The sequence below is a fragment of the Tursiops truncatus genome, chromosome 19 (assembly GCF_011762595.2).
Source record: "Tursiops truncatus isolate mTurTru1 chromosome 19, mTurTru1.mat.Y, whole genome shotgun sequence".
Lineage (NCBI taxonomy): Eukaryota > Metazoa > Chordata > Mammalia > Artiodactyla > Delphinidae > Tursiops > Tursiops truncatus.
The window spans coordinates 47,479,845-47,495,910 of record NC_047052.1 but is presented as its reverse complement, the minus strand read 5'-3'; the positions used below and the strand labels follow the sequence as shown (position 1 = coordinate 47,495,910).

At 43.2% G+C, this 16,066-nt stretch overlaps 1 long non-coding RNA gene across 2 annotated transcripts in view; it reads left to right on the top strand.

The window, feature by feature from the left end:
- Positions 1-16,066, top strand: part of LOC117309185 (uncharacterized) — a 56,005-nt gene that overhangs the window by 22,548 nt on the left and 17,391 nt on the right. For both annotated transcript variants that reach the window (XR_004523450.2, XR_004523451.2), the window contains 2 exons: positions 1,019-1,128; positions 9,032-9,252. This is a non-coding gene — a long non-coding RNA (uncharacterized lncRNA). The remainder of the gene's footprint in view (positions 1-1,018; positions 1,129-9,031; positions 9,253-16,066) is intronic.

Sequence of the window (16,066 nt, the reverse complement as noted above, 5' to 3'; positions counted from 1 at the left end):
CATGTTCACATTTTCCTAATCATTAACTCTTGAGCCAGCCTTTTGAGACTCAGGGGCGGCCTGAAGCAAAGTCTTTTTACTTCAAGAGACAGGGGACATGGGGAGAGTCCCAAAGGGTTGCGCTTGGTTTCAGTCCCTATGAAATGGTGTTTATTGCCTCCACAGCACCCGCAAGTGCAGCACTCATTCATTTGTTTATTAGGTGTAAATTTCCCTGCTATACACCCTGAATACCCAGGTACCAATCCAGCAGTCTTTCCTCTCCAGGAGCTTATAGCCAGCTAACAAAAACAAGGCAGGTTGGGCTTCCCTGGTGGCGAAGTGGTTGAGAGTCTGCCTGCCGATGCAGGAGACACGGGTTCGTGCCCCGGTCCGGGAAGATCCCACATGCCGCGGAGCGGCTGGGCCCGTGAGCCATGGCCGCTGAGCCTGCGCGTCCGGAGCCTGTGCTCCGCAACGCGAAAGGCCACAACAGTGAGAGGCCCGCGTACTGCAAAAAAAAATAATAATAAAAAAAAAAATAAAACAAGGCAGGTGAGTATATTAAAGGTATACTTAGGATAGATTGAAGATAGAAGTTACAAGAAAAAAGAAATATAGTGATGATGAAATCACATCCCTCTGAACATAATGTTAAGAGCTAAAAACTCCACCAACAAAAAGTAGTATTAATATTTTATCTTCTTTTTGAATGTTTATGTATTATGCTTCTTCATTCTGTCCTAGTGAATTATGTCAAATTTCCTAAAGGTGGCGCCCTTGTGTTAGGAGCTTTATGTTTTGTTGCTTTTTGCTTTACTTGTGTTTCTCTTGTGTTTCACCATGACTTATGATGTTGGATGTGGATTTGGAAAAGATATTTCTTAGCAAGTTAAAGGAATATTTTGTTTCTATTTTAAGATGCTTTATTTAATAATGGGGAGTTATTTAAAGCTTATCAAATATATTTAAATAACTATTGAGATTATGTGTATGTGTGTGTATACATATGTTTTTTTTTCTTTTTTCCCCCATTCAGGAATACTTATTGAATGCCTCCTATGTGCCAGGTGCCGTTCTGAGCACGGGGGCACAGGAGTAATCAAAGCAGCCTAACCGGTAGAGGTACTTTTAGCAGAAGAATTCAAGGTATGTTTCTTAATGATAACTATCAGTGTTTTTGCACTGCCTTAAGGGTGTTCACCCACAGTTCTGCTTTGTTTTATACAGAGGGTTTTGACATAAGATTCTATTTACGTGGGCCTCTCACTGTTGTGGCCTCTCCCGTTGCGGAGCACAGGCTCCGGACGTGCAGGCTCAGCGGCCTCGGCTCACGGGTCCAGCCGCCCCGTGGCATGTGGGATCTTCCCAGACCTTGGCACGAACCCATGTCCCCTGCATGGCACGCAGACTCTCAACCACTGCGCCACCGGGAAAGCCCCAAGATGCTATTTTTTAAAAAACAATTCTACTGCTGAAAAGCAAGAACAACAACAAAAACTAGCTCGGCTACTTTACTGTGTGACCTTGGGCAAGTTATATCAACTCTCTGAGGCTTCATTTCCTTTTGTATAAAAAAGTTAATAAATAATATCTTGCTCAGAGGATTGCAGTGGGAATGAAAGGTTGAGTATTAAATGGATAATGCCTGTAAAGCTCTTGGCGTATTCCTGGCTCATTGTAAGTGTTCTGTAAATGTTAGCTGTTATCGCTGTCACTTTTAGTTCTGTGAGTCAGTGACACCAAATTAAAACTTCCCCTCAGCTGATGGAGGAAAAACTGAATCATGTTCTCTCGCGCTCCTGATTTTGTGTGATGTTTGTGTTTAATCTGTTGATGTAATTGCTAGATTTTCTAATGCTGAGCCCACATTTCTTTCCCTAGAAAAATTCAACTTGGATATGGTATAGTCATCTTTTAATATACTGTGGCATTCTCCTTTTCCAGATGATGTAATTAGTTATGCAGAAAATCCAATAGACTTTTTGTTTTTAAAGGGAGGTGGAATGAGAGAATTTGTGAAGGTGGCTTTTCTCCCTTTTGGAAACAAAAGAAAGTGAACTTCCTCCAGCTCTTTTGTCTGAATCTGGGTATTTCTCTGCATTTTGTTTCTTGGTTTAATGTCTTTCTCTACATCAAAGGCTTCTCACTAATTTAACAGAATTAGATCTCCCGAATGCCTATTGCTTCCTTCTCTGCACATTCTCTTTTGTGTCGCTTTGTTTCATTCTTTTATTAGCTGATATTTCTTGATTTCGAGTTTTTACCTTTAATCTGGTTAGAATTCTCTGCGCCAGAAGAAATCATCTTTGAAGTGTCTCTTTCCTTTCCCTCGCTTAGGGTTGCTGTCCTGTGACTTGAAGGTCCAAATTCGCTCTCCCCCACGCATCCCAAGCCTGTCTGACCACAGGTCAAGTACATACCACTGGAGAAGAAAGGATTTATTTATTGAGCACCTTATGAGCGTGTAGAATCCCCACCAATATCTTGCAAGGGGAGTTGGCTGCTCCCGTTTACAGAAGGGAAAACTGAGGCTCATGAAGGATAATTTGGGGGGGGCAGGATTGAGTTTGGAACAGATATTCTTACAGTTACATCACATTATCTCTTTAGTGGTTGGCATCTGCATGGCTTGAATCCATCCTGAAGGGTAGCATAGTATAGATTTAGGATTTGGAGTCTGATCTTCATTTTCACCTTCAGTAGCTGTTACATCCTGGGAAATTTACTTAACTTTTTCTGAACTTTTGCTCTCTTATATGTAAAACGGTGCTATTTTTAGTCCTTCCACTAAAACTTGGTGAGACTCCATTAGGTGATTCAGTGTAAAGTTCTCACCACAGTGTTGGGTACATAGTTAATATTACAGCTCTTCTCTCTCTCCCGTTTCCTTCCTCTTCCCCCTCCCTCTCCCCTTCCTCTTTCCCCTTTTCTCCATCTCCCCACTTTCCTTGCTCTCACCCTCCTCTTTCCTTTCCATCTCCTCTCCCTTCTCTCCTTCCATCACCCATCACCTCCTCTTCTCCTTTTATTCCTCATCACTAACCCCCTTTTCACTTTTTTAAAAATTTATTTATTTTTGGCTGAGTTGAGTCTTTGATGCTGCGTGCGGGCTTTCTCTAGAGCGGGAGCTACTCTTCATTGCGGTGCGCGGGCTTCTCACTGCAGTGGCTTCTCTTGCTGCAGAGCACAGGCTCTAGGCACGCGGGCTTCAGTACTTGAGGCTCACGAGCTCTAGAGCACAGGCTCAGTAGTTGTGGCGCACAGGCTTAGTGGCTCCGCGCATGTGGCATCTTCCCGGACCAGGGCTCGAACCCATGTCCGTTGCATAGGCAGGCAGATTCTTAACCGCTGTGCCACCAGGGAAGCCCCTTTTCACTTCTTTTATTTTGTGAGGCTGCTAGTTTCCTTGAATAGGAGAAATAGTTAATAGGTGCATTCCTGGAAGGATTAGGTGTGGTTGGTGTTGGGTAGAAAGGAGTAACGGTGGTGCAAGGGAGAGAACATGATCAGCTGAAACAGATCCTACGTCCAATGAAAGTATCAGTGACAGAATTGACTCAAGTTAAGGCAAGCAGCAAGGATATCTATTTCTTGTGTTAGGATAGGGGTAATAATTAACGAACAAACATGGCTTTTCCTTGAAGATAGGAATGTGTCAGGGTCCCATGCATTTGCCAAGGGAAAATGGCAAGAAGGAAACAGGGATAATGCTATAGAATTAGCTTCCCAGTTTTGCATATTTTATGTTTATAACTTTTTTATAGGAGTAACTTTTTACTCCTATAATGAGAGGACTAATGTGGAAATCCCACAGTACACACAGTGAACTTTGATCATTCAGGTTTTTTTAAATTAATTAATTAAAAATTTTTTGGCTGCATTGGTCTTCGTTGCGGTGCGCTGGCTTCTCATTGCTTGGCTTCTCTTGTTGCGGGGCATGGGCTCTAAGCACCTGGGCTTCAGTAGTTGTGGCGCACGGGCTTAGTTGCTCTGCGGCACGTGGAATCTTCCCGGACCAGGGATGGAGCCCGTGTACCCTGCATTGGCAGGCGGATTCTTCACCACTGCACCACCAGGGAAGTCCCGATCATTCAGTTTTGAAACTCACATACAACCCATAATATTTGCGTTGTCACACTAAAACATTTCTACTGTATTCCCCTCCTAAAAAAAAATCAAACACTGAAATTCCATTAACCTGAGATCCCCAATGACTCTTTTCCTAGAATCTTTGAGTGTTAAAAATAGCCTCTTGTGGAATTCCCTGGTGTGGTCCAGTAGTTAAGACACCGTGCTTTCACTGTGGAGGCCCAGGTTCAATTCCTGGTCAGGAAACTAAGATCCCACAAGGTGTGTTCTGTGGCCCAAAAAAATGAAAACAAAAACAAAACAAAGAAACACCACCTCTTGCTTTCTGTGAAAGCCTGGACTCACTGAGAAATTTATGCCAGGCCTGAGAGATAGAAATAGATGTAGAGAGAGATAGAGATGAAGGTGGGGTCTGTGGTGGGGGGAGAAAGAAAAAGGAGAGATAAGGTGGTTTTTTTCTTTCTTTTTTTAGTGCGGGGTGTGGGAACAGAAACAGTGAGAGTCATGGCAGATTCCCAATGTTAGGAGGAGGATGGAGGTCTGCAGGTTGCCAGAGAAGTGGACCGTTGATTCTATCCCTTACAGTTCAGTAGTACCCGTAGGATCATCAGGGAAATAGCCATACTGTTCTGATCATCTTCTATTCAGCCCACCTTAAACGGTATGAGAGGACCAAATAAACAACACCCAACACTGCACAATTGAGAATGATAGCAGTATATAAGCCACATATATTCACAGCCTGGGGGAGGAGGACATCGCACACCACACAGGGCCACCCAGGGGTTGCACTTAGGTGCAGAGTGAATAAGCAGGGGCTGTAGGAAGCAGGCTTTGTAGTAATGAGGAGGAGGCGTGACCTGGTTCTCTTAGTTTGATGGAAAAATCCAGTCATGAAAATTCATGAGGTTGATGCAGGGGGGGTAATATGCATATAGATGAATCCCTGGGAGATGTCTAGGACTTTCTGATTAGTATCAAGAACATCCAATCTCTAGAAGAGAAGAACTCATTGTCCTGCTGACTGAATGACAGTCCAGGCCGTGGGACACAGTGTAAGCGCCCAAGAAACTTCCTTCTATTCTTGTTTTTTAAAAGAGCTTTACTGAAGTATCATTTGCGTACTGCTCAAAAATCCACCTGTTTGGTGTATACAGAGCATTGCAGAAAGAAATTAAGAAGACCTAAATCAATGGGAAGGCGTCCCATGTTCATGGATGAGGAAACTTAACATTGTTAAGATGACAATACTCCCCACGTTGATCTTGTTATTATTTCTGCTGCTTTCTTTCTTCTCCTTCTGGTAGTCCCATGTTTGTACGTTGCTAAACCTGATAGCGTCCCACAGGTCCCTGATGCCCTGTTGAATTTTCTTCATTCTTTTTCTTTCTTTTCTTCAGATTGGTTAAACTCTATTGATCTAGCACCGAGTTCATTGATTCTTTTGCTCGCTCACATCTGTTGTTGGGCCCCTCTAGTGAGTTTTTTTAAAATTTTGTTATTATACTTTCAAACTCCAGAATTTCCATTTGGTCCTTGTGAAAAAAAAACAATTTCTAACTCTCTCTTGGTATTCTCTATTTGATAGATCAATATCATCAAACTTTCTTTTAAATTTCTGGCATGGCTTGTTTTTCGTTCTTTGAACATATTCATAATATACTCTTTGGAGTCTTTGTCTGGTAAGTCTACCATCTAAACCTCTGAAAGACAGTTTCTACTGATTGCTTTTTTTCCTGTGTAAAGTACCCTTTTCTGTTTCTTGGCATATCTCGTAACTTTTTGTTGAAATTGGACATTTTATTTTTAACTTTTAAAAATGTTGAGGTATAGTTGATGTACAATATTATATGAGTTTCATGTATACAACATAGTGATTTACAATTTTTAAAAGTTATACTTCATTCATAGTTATTATAAACTAGTGGCTATATTCCCCGTGTATACATAGTAGTTCGTGCCTCTTAATCCTCTGACCCTGTTTTGTCCTTGCCTCTCCCCACTGGTAACACTAATTTGTTCTCTGTATCTGTGAATCTGCTTCTTCTTTGTGATATTCAGTAGTGTGCTTTATTTTTTATTTTTAAAATTATTTATTTTGGCTGTGGTAAATAAATAAATTTATTTATTTATTTTGGCATCATGTGGGATCTTAGTTCCCTGACCAGGGATCGAACCCCTGCCCCCTGCAGTGGAAGTGCCAAGTCCCAACCACTGGACCGCCAGGGAATTCCCTCTTAGCTCACTTTTTTTTTAAAGGTAATGGGGACTCTTGGGATGGTGGAGTTGTTAATATATTTTAATATGTTTTCTTTCTTTATTTATTTGGTTGCGCCGGCTCTTAGTTGCGGCAGGCAGGCTCCTCAGTTGCGGCATGCATGTGCGATCTAGTTACCTGAGCAGGGATCAAACCGGGGCCTCCTGCATTGGTAGCGTGGAATCTTAACCACTGTGCCACCAGGGAAGTCCCTTAGCTCACTTTTAAATTGGGTTATTTGTCATTTTATTATTGAAGTGTAAAAGTTCTTTATATGTTCTAGATACAAGTTCCTTATCTGACACCTGACCTGCAAATACTTTTCTCCCATTCTGGCAGTTTTCATTTTCTGAAAATTAAAGCATAAATTTTGATAAGGTCCAATCTGTAAACTTCTTTTGTCATTTGTCCTTTTAGTGTTATAAATAAGAACTAATTTCTTAACCCAAGGTCTTAAAGATTTACTCATATTTTCTTCTAAGAATTTTATAATATCAGCTCTTAAAATTAAGTCTGTGACCCACTTTGACTTCACTTTTGCATATGGTGTGAAATGAGGCATCCAACTTCTTTATTTTGCACGCAGATATGCTTGTTTCACCATTTGTTGCAAAGATTATTCTTGCCCCATTGAACTATCTTGACATGTTGTTGAAGATCAACTGCAAATGTGAAGGATTAGTTCTGGACTTTCAATTAGAGTCCAGTGACCTAAAAAATAATTATAAGGTTCATTTTCTTCTTTTTTTAAATTGGAGTATTGTTGCTTTACAATGTTGTATTAGTTTCTGCTGTACAGCAAAGTTGAGTCAGCCATATGTATACATATATCCCCTCTTTTTTGGATTTCCTTCCCATTTAGGTCACCACAGATCATTGAGTAGAGTTCCCTGTGCTATACAGTAGGTTCTCATTAGTTATTTATTTTATACATAGTAGTGTATATATGTCAATCCCAATCTCCCGGCTCATCTAAGGTTCATTTTTTTTCTATAAATTATTTTCCATTTTTTCTTTGTCATAGCAGGTGATATCGAATATGTCAGTTATTCAGCATGTATTGTCTGAAATGTGCTAACTTTTTTGTTTGTTTTTGGTAGAAGCATCTCTAGAGATTGGTTTTAAATCTTTTTCTGCTTTAGTAAAAGGCTAAAGATTTATACAGTCTGAGAACCTGCCATTTCTCCCACTTCCTCCTCCATTTCTCTGCCAATGCTTTAGACCTTTCAGCATTCTTCAACTAGGAATGCACGTGTGCGTGCATTGTGCAGGCGTGTGTGTGTGTGTGTAATCTTGCCCTTTTTCAGGTGTGTAAATTCAGTGCCATGAACGAGTATGTGGGGACTTCCCTGGTGGCTCAGTGGTTAAGAATCTGCCTGCCAACACAGGGGACACGGGTTCGAGCCCTGGTCCGGGAAGATCCCACATGCTGCGGAGCAACTAAGCCCGTGTGCCACAACTACTGAGCCTGCTCTCTAAAGCCGGCCAGCCACAGCTACAGAGCCTGCGCTCTAGAGCCCGTGAGCCACAACTACTGAGCCCACGAGCCTAGAGCCCATGCTCGGCAACAAGAGAAGCCACCGCAATGAGAAATCCACGCACCGCAACGAAAAGCCAACACAGGCAAAAATAAACAAATTAATTAATTAATTAAAAAAAAAAACCAAGTATGTGAAGGCTTTGGGATTACATTTTCCCCCGGGGTAATATTTCCTTATAATCTGTTCGGAGAGTCAAAAATGGAAACTTCTTTGGAACCACGAGAGACGATTTTCTGGTCCCCATTAACTGCATAGCCCTTACAGTGTCCTGGTTTCCTTTTATTTATTTTTATTAAATTTTTTTAATTAAAAAAAATTTAATTTAAATATTTATTTTTATGTCCTGGTTTCAAGTGAGGCTCTGCGTTACTGGCTTTAAATCACAGGGGACAAATATTGTACCTCCTCCCTGCACGGTGATGAAAAGTCTGTGTATCTCTTCCCCAGATGGTGACTGAACGTCCATTGCCAGGTCCCATGGATTTATTAGATGGGCACTGGGTGTTTCTGACCAGGATAACATTTAGTGATCAGTCTTTGAGGCACGTCATTATTTCTGACACCTGTGAATTTAACCTTCTTTGAATCAGGCCCCGTTAGTGAGGGAAATGACATTCGTCTAAAATTCCTGTTTGTTTTAAAAAGGAGAGTAGTCCTTTAGAAAAATGCCAAGGATGTGTTGGATTCCGTACTTAGGACTGAGGCCAGGGCAAACGCAGTCCATCCTGTCCTCCCCAAATTACAGTTCCCCAGGGAAAATGGACAGTTTAATTGTAAGTAAAGAAAGGATGAACTGGAAAGACACGATCGGGACTCCTTACACTGGGGAGTCAGAGAATAGCTCCAGGAAGAAATAAAATCTCAGCTAAGTCGGGACAAGACAAATCTTTTATGACAAGGACCAGCCCTCTGTACCCCCTGGGACCCTCCTCCCACCCTCACCTCAAGTCCCACCACCGAGGCTTCAGCTGTCAATCAAGCCCCCAGGAAGGACAATTGTGATGTGTACTTTTTTTAAAAAAATTTTTTAACATCTTTATTAGTGTGATGTGTATTGATGTTCCATCAGGACCCCGAGGAAGGGAAGGGAAGAAAGAACATCCTGACTGATGAACCTGAGCACGCTGAGACCCTCCCATTTGATACATAGGTTTCTTTGTAGGGGGAAAAAAAAAGACCACACCTGCAGAGAAAGTGGTTTATCGATTGGATCCCCACACAGCGGGAACATGGTGGAGATGCAGGGAAAGGATTTCACCTGTCACTCAGAGCATCACCTTCACGCTTGAGATTTCTTGATTTTCTTCACTGAGGTTTCAGAGGCTTGATTGCCTCCATGGCCACGGGCGGATGCACTGGACAGTAATTGGACACAGTCTTGGGGTCAGTGTTAATGAGTCTTTGTTTTTCCAGTCAGTCCCATGGAGGGCAAAGGTCTGTTTCTCCTTTGCTCTCTGCTCTTCCCATGTCGACTCCTGCTGTCTCATGCCTGCTCCAAAGACTGTGCTGTCCTCTCTCTGCCCCTCTCTCACCTTCTCTTGCCACTAATCCTTCCCAGATCCTCTTCCTTCCATTTCTCGTCCTGCAAACTCTCTGGCTTCTTCCCTCTCAGACTCTCCTCTCTCCATCTTTTGCCTTTTGCCTTTGTCGCTTCTATTTACATCTTTTCTCCCCTCTCTCCTCTTCTTCCTCTGTGCCTCACTCTTCCTCCTGTACATATTTACCTCATCGTATCTCTCCACCTGCCTCATCCTTCCTTCTCACTGTGGCACCTGACCCCACCTCTTTATCCAGCTCTGTCTCTTCCCATCCTCCCCGGACGCTCTTACCTTTTTTATTGCTAGCAATACCTCCAAGCTCTATCCTGGTCAAAGTTTGGAGAGAGTGAGCACCAACGCCTCCAAAAAATACTCCCAGGGGCTTCCCTGGTGGCGCAGTGGTCGAGAGTCCACCTGCCGATGCAGAGGACACGGGTTCGTGCCCCGGTCCGGAAAGATCCCACATGCTGCGGAGCGGCTGGGCCCGTGAGCCATGGCCGCTGAGCCTGCGCGTCCGGAGCCTGTGCTCCGCAGCGGGAGAGGCCACAACAGTGAGAGGCCCGCGTACCGAAAAAAAGAAAAAAAACTACACCCAAGACAGTTTAATCTCCTGTATTCCATATCCCACTATTTTCTGGTTGTACCAAAACCAAACAAACAAGCAAACAAAAAACAACTAGCAAATGATTGTATGCTTTTAAAAAATTACACTTAACAAATGGGATGAGGTAGGATTCCTCTTTCTTTTTTTGTTTGCGTTGGGTCTTCGTTGCTGCGTGCGGGCTTTTCTCTGGTTGCGGCGGGCGGGAGCTACCGGTGCGCAGGCTTCTCATTGCCGTGGTTTCTCTTGTTGCAGAGCTCGGGCTCTAGGCACACGGGCTTCAGTAGTTGTGGCGCACAGGTTTAGTTGCTCTGCAAGAAGGACCAGGGCTCGAACCCGTGTTCCCCGCATTGGCAGGAGGATTCTTAACCCCCTGCGCCACCAGGGAAGCCCGGAATTCCTCTTTCTTAAAAATGTTTCTAGAGCTACTAACAACTTGCATTTACAAAGGAGTTGAAAAAAGTATTCCTCTGGACTGTACAAGAAGGGAAACAGGGACCACTGATAAGGCATGGTATGTGATATTAATCAGACTTCTTTTTCTCCTTCTTCATCAGAGCCTGGATTGTCCTTGGTTTTAGTTTCTCCACTTTCTGCAGGTAACTCTTTAGTTTCTTGGTTAGGTACTTCAGCCTGTTTTCTCGCTGTTGCCCTTTTCCCTTTTGTTTGCACTTTTTTTTTTCCTGCCACCTTTTTGATTTCCTTTCCACTTTTGCAGCACCAGGTTTAGCAGACCACCCCTCTCACCTCCTCCTGGGCTTCTCCTTCATAGTCTTGGGCATCATGGCTGTGGGGAGGGTGTGTGCCCCGTGCCTACCTGAAGGGCACGCTGAGGTCCTTCCCAAGATGGGCTGCCTGGCCACTGTGCTTCTCCCACCACCCAAGCTGCTGGGACCCTTGGCCAAGTAGGGTGGTGGGAGAACCAGATGGAGCTGCATTGGACTTGTTATTGAGTTTTTCTTCTTTTTTATTTTATTTTATTTTTTTGCTTTGCTGAGCAGCTTGTGGGTTCTTAGTTCCCTGACCAGGGATCGAACTCATGCCCCCTGCAGCAGAAGAGCAGAGTCCTAACCACTAACCGCCAGGGAAGTCCCTGTTATTGATTTTTAATGTAATTCCATGGTGGTATGAGAACATAACTTCTATGACCTGAATCCTGCCACATTTACTGTGACTAAAGTTTTGGTCCAGAATATGGCCCATCTTGATAAATGTTCCATGTATACTTGACAAGAATTTGTATTCTGCTCTTGTAGAGTGCAATGTTCTATACATGTCAGTTATGTCAGATTGGTTGATAGTGTTATCCAGTTCTATTATATACTTGCTGATCTTCTCTCTGCTTGTTCTATCAGTTACTGAGAGAAGGGAATTGAAATCCTGAACTGTAATGGAGGATTTATGTTTCACTCTGCAATTCCTTCCGTTTTTGTTTCGTAGATCTGAAATTCTGTTATTGAGGGCATCCATGTTTAATAGTTGTATCCACTTAATGAACTGACTTGTTTTTCATATGAGATGATCTTTATTCTTGATAGTGTTCTTTTTTTTTTTTTTTTTTTTTGTGGTACGCGGGCCTCTCACTGCTGTGGCCTCTCCCGTTGCGGAGCACAGGCTCCGGATGCGCAGGCTCAGCGGCCATGGCTCACGGGCCCAGCAGCTCCGCGGCATGTGGGATCTTCCCAGACCGGGGCACGAACCCATGTCCCCTGCATCGGCAGGCGGACTCTCAACCACTGCGCCACCAGGGAAGCCCTTGATAGTGTTCTTTGATGTGAATTACACTTTGTCTTATATTAAAATAGCCTTTCTAACTTTCTTTGAACTACTAGCATGGACGTGGTGAGTTTTACCTTGTTGGGTGCTGGATCTTTTTTGTCTGCCTGTACATATTATTGAGTTTTGTTATCAAATTCAGTTTAGCTATTTGGAAACAGTTGGATCCTTTCGGTCTTGCTCAGGAATTACTGCCCTTTGTTGCTTGATGTCAGGTGTCTTGAAAACAATGTATTTTGTCTAGTTTTTGTTTGTTTCATGTAGGTGGATAAATTTAGTCCCTGTTACTCCATTTGGAGCAGAAGTGGAAGTGTATCATTTTATTTTTAACCTACCTGTATCGTTGTATTTGCAATGATTATCTTGTAGACACCATATAGTTGGTTCATGTTTTAATTTTTTTATTTTTATTTTTAAAAAATATTTATTTATGTATCTTGGCTGCTCCAGGTCTTAGTTGTGGCACTCAGGATCTTTAGTTATGGCATACAAATTTCTCAGTTGTGGCATGCGGCCTCCTCAGTTGCCCGACCAGGGATTGACCCCGGGCCCCCTGCACTGGGAACATGGAGTCTTACCCACAGGACCACCAGGGAAGTCCCTATTTTTAATCTCTTCTGATGATTAGTCTTTAACAATTTAATAATTGGTCTTCCATGGTGTTTTTAGCATTGTTCTAGGGACTGTAATACTTATACTTAACTCTTCACTATCTACTTATAATCAGTATTTTGCCACTTCAAGTGAAATGTAGAAACTTTATGATCGTATAGATTCCTTTACCCTCTTTCTTTATGTTACAGTTGTTAATGGGAGAGGCATTTAATTGAGATTTCACGGTTGGTACAGTATTTCAATGGCATTGTGACAACAAAGAGGGAGACAGAAAGAAAAAGTCATTAGAGGTGAGATGGTTAAGGGTGGAGACCCAGTTACTGAGTAATAAGAGAAAGGATGGAGAGGAGGCAGTGACAAGGGTGAACTTATCAACTCAGGACAGGACTTTTTACAGGGACTGGTTGATGCTGACAACAAGGAAGGGTACCATGTGATAGAGTCTGATTCTGAAGGCATAAAATCAAAGCAGTTGGGAGTAATATTGGACTAGGACCAGAGACTCAGCTTCCTCGTGCTAAAAACGTATTGAAGGCTTCACCGGTGGTGCAGTGGTTAAGAATACTCCTGCCAATGCAGGGAACACAGGTTCGAACCCTGGTCCAGGAAGATCCTACAGGCCGCGGATCAACTAAGCCCGTGCGCCACAACTACTGAGCCTGCGCTCTAGAGCCCGCGAGCCACAACTACTGAGCCTGTGAGCCACAACTACTGAAGCCTACGTGCCTAGAGCCCGTGCTCCGCAACAAGAGAAGCCACCGCAGTGAGAAGCCCTCGTGCTGCAACGAAGAGTAGCCCCCGCTCGCCGCAACTAGAGAAAGCCTGCACACAATGAAGACCCAATGCTGCCAAAAATAAATAAAAATAAAAAAATTTAGTTTAAAAAACCACACATATTGAGATTTTGATTTTGGCTTAGGATGTGGGAGAACATGGAAGACCTTAACTTCTGCAATAACACCAAGAAATATCTGGACATTATAAAATGTCACACATTGGAAAATTAAAGAGAAATGGAAAGGGAATTCCCTGGCAGTCCAGTGGTTAGGACTCTGCACTTCCACTGCAGGGGGCACAAGTTCAGTCCCTGGTCAGGCAACTAAGATCCTACAAGCCTCAGGGTGTGGCAAAACAAACAAGTGGGGCTTCCCTGGTGGCGCAGTGGTTGAGAGTCCACCTGCCGATGCAGGGGACACGGGTTCGTGCCCCAGTCCGGGAAGATCCCACATGCCGCGGAGCGGCTGGGCCCATGAGCCATGGCCGCTGAGCCTGCGCGTCCAGAGCCTGTGCTGCGCAGTGGGAGAGGCCACAACAGTGAGAGGCCCGCGTACCTCAAAAAACAAACGAACAAACAAATGAACAGACAAACCCCCCCCAAAACAGAGAAATGGAAATGGATACAAGAAAGCCCCTCTGGTTACCATAGAAGGGAGCCCTTCATAGGTGACTGGCAAGCCATGGCAGCTTCCTGAGGCAAATCCTGGGTCAGGGAGTTGGGAGGCGGAGGAGAATATCTGTCAAAGACAGAGAGATTTTACTGTGTCCACAGGAAGCCAGTTGATTTATTGGTGACAACAGGAACAGATGGGATGGATTGGAGTCTGGCAGACCACCAAACACAAAATTAGTTTTCTCAATATAATAATTCTCTCCTCCATCTCTACTCCAATTTTATCAAGAAAAGGTAATTTTAGGTAATACTGAAAAACAGAAAAAGTGTTATCAGTTTGTGCTTTTTTTTACAGCTTCATTGAGGTATAATTGACATATAGTACACTGCATTTTTTTTTTTTTTTTTTTTTTTGCGGTACGCGGGCCTCTCACCGTTGTGGCCTCTCGCATTGCGGAGCACAGGCTCCGGACGCGCAGGCTTAGCGGCCATGGCTCACGGGCCCAGCCACTCCGCGGCATGTGGGATCTTCCCGGACCGGGGCACGAACCCGTGTCTCCTGCATTGTCAGGCGGACTGTCAACCACTGCGCCACCAGGGAAGCCCCATTCCTCTTTTTACTGAGTAGTTTTCCATCATAAAGACATGTCATAATTTATTTATTTTTACACTGTTGATGGGCATTTGAGTTGTTTCCAGTTTTTGGCTATTATAAATAAAGCTGTTATGAACATTTGTGTAAAAATCTTTGTATGGACATATGCTTCTGTTTCTTTTGGGTAGTACCTGGGAAAGGAATGGCAGAATCTTATGGCAAGTGTATGTTTAATTTTTTAAGAAATTTCCTAAGACTGGGAACAAAGCAAAGTGTCCACTCTCACTACTTTTATTCATTGTACTAGAAGTCCTAACCACTACAATAAGAAAAAAAAAGAAAGAAAAGGTCGACATGCTGGAAAGAAAAAAAAAAACTGTCCCTATTTGCACATGACATGATTGTCTACTTAGAAAATCTCATGGAGCCCACGAAAAAGCTCCTAGAACTAATAAATGAGTTTAGCCAGATTCAGCACACAAAAATCAGTTGCACTTATTTTCTATACCAGCAATGAAAAACTGAAATTTAAAAGTACCATTTACAGTAGCCCCGTAAAGGTGAAATAAGTATGACTCTAACAACATATGTTCAGGACCTGTATCCTGAAAGCTGCAAAACTAGAATTCTCATCCATTGCTAGTGGGAATAAAAAAATGATACAAGCGCTCTGGAAAACAGTTTCTCAGTTTCTCGTAAAGTTAAACACACTCTCGCCATATGACCCAGCAATCCTACTCCTAAGTATTTACCCTAGAGAAATACAATTTTATGTCTACATAAAAACTCGTACCCAAATGTTTACGGCAAACACTTGGACGCAAATGTTTACTTTATAACTGCCCCAAACTAGACACAACCCAGATGTCTTCAGTGAGTTAATGGATAAACAAACAGTGGTATGTCCATACAATGTAATAATATTTCACAATTAAAAGGAACAAGCTGTTGATATACACAACACGGATGAATCTCAGAGCCATCATGCTGAGTGAAAGTAGTTGGTTTCAAAATGTTCCATTCTGTATGATTCCATTTCTATGACTTTTTTGAAAAGACAAATCTATAGTGATCAGAGAACAGATCAGTGGTTGTCAAGGACTTGGATGGGGGGGATGTGATTACAAAGGAGTAGAACAATAGAGTTTTTGAGATGAAGAAACTGTTCTGTATTCTGACTGTAGCGTTGTTCAGTTAATTAATTAATTAATTATTTTGGCCATGCCAGAATTGTTTTTGGCCACACGTGGCTTGCAGGATCTCAGTTCCTCGACCAGGGATTGAACCCGGGCCACGGCAGTGAAGGCCCTGAATCCTAACCACTAGGCCACCAGGGAACTCCGTGCCTTGTTTAATTTACACAAGTGATATTTTGCTGCAAAGGAAATTTCTTACTTTTTAAAAAAACATAATGCAGGGCTTCCCTGATGGCGCAGTGGTTAAGAATCTGCCTGCCAATGCAGGGGATGCGGGTTCAAGCCCTGGTCCGGGAAGATCCCACAAGCTGCGGAGCAGCTAAGCCCATGTGCCACAGCTACTGAGCCCACGTGCCACAACTACTGAAGCCCACGCTCCTAGAGCCCGTGCTTCACAACAAGAGAAGCCACTGCAATGAGAAGCCCACGTACCGCAATGAAGAATAGCCCCTGCTTGCCGCAACTAGAGAAAGCCCGCGTGCAGCA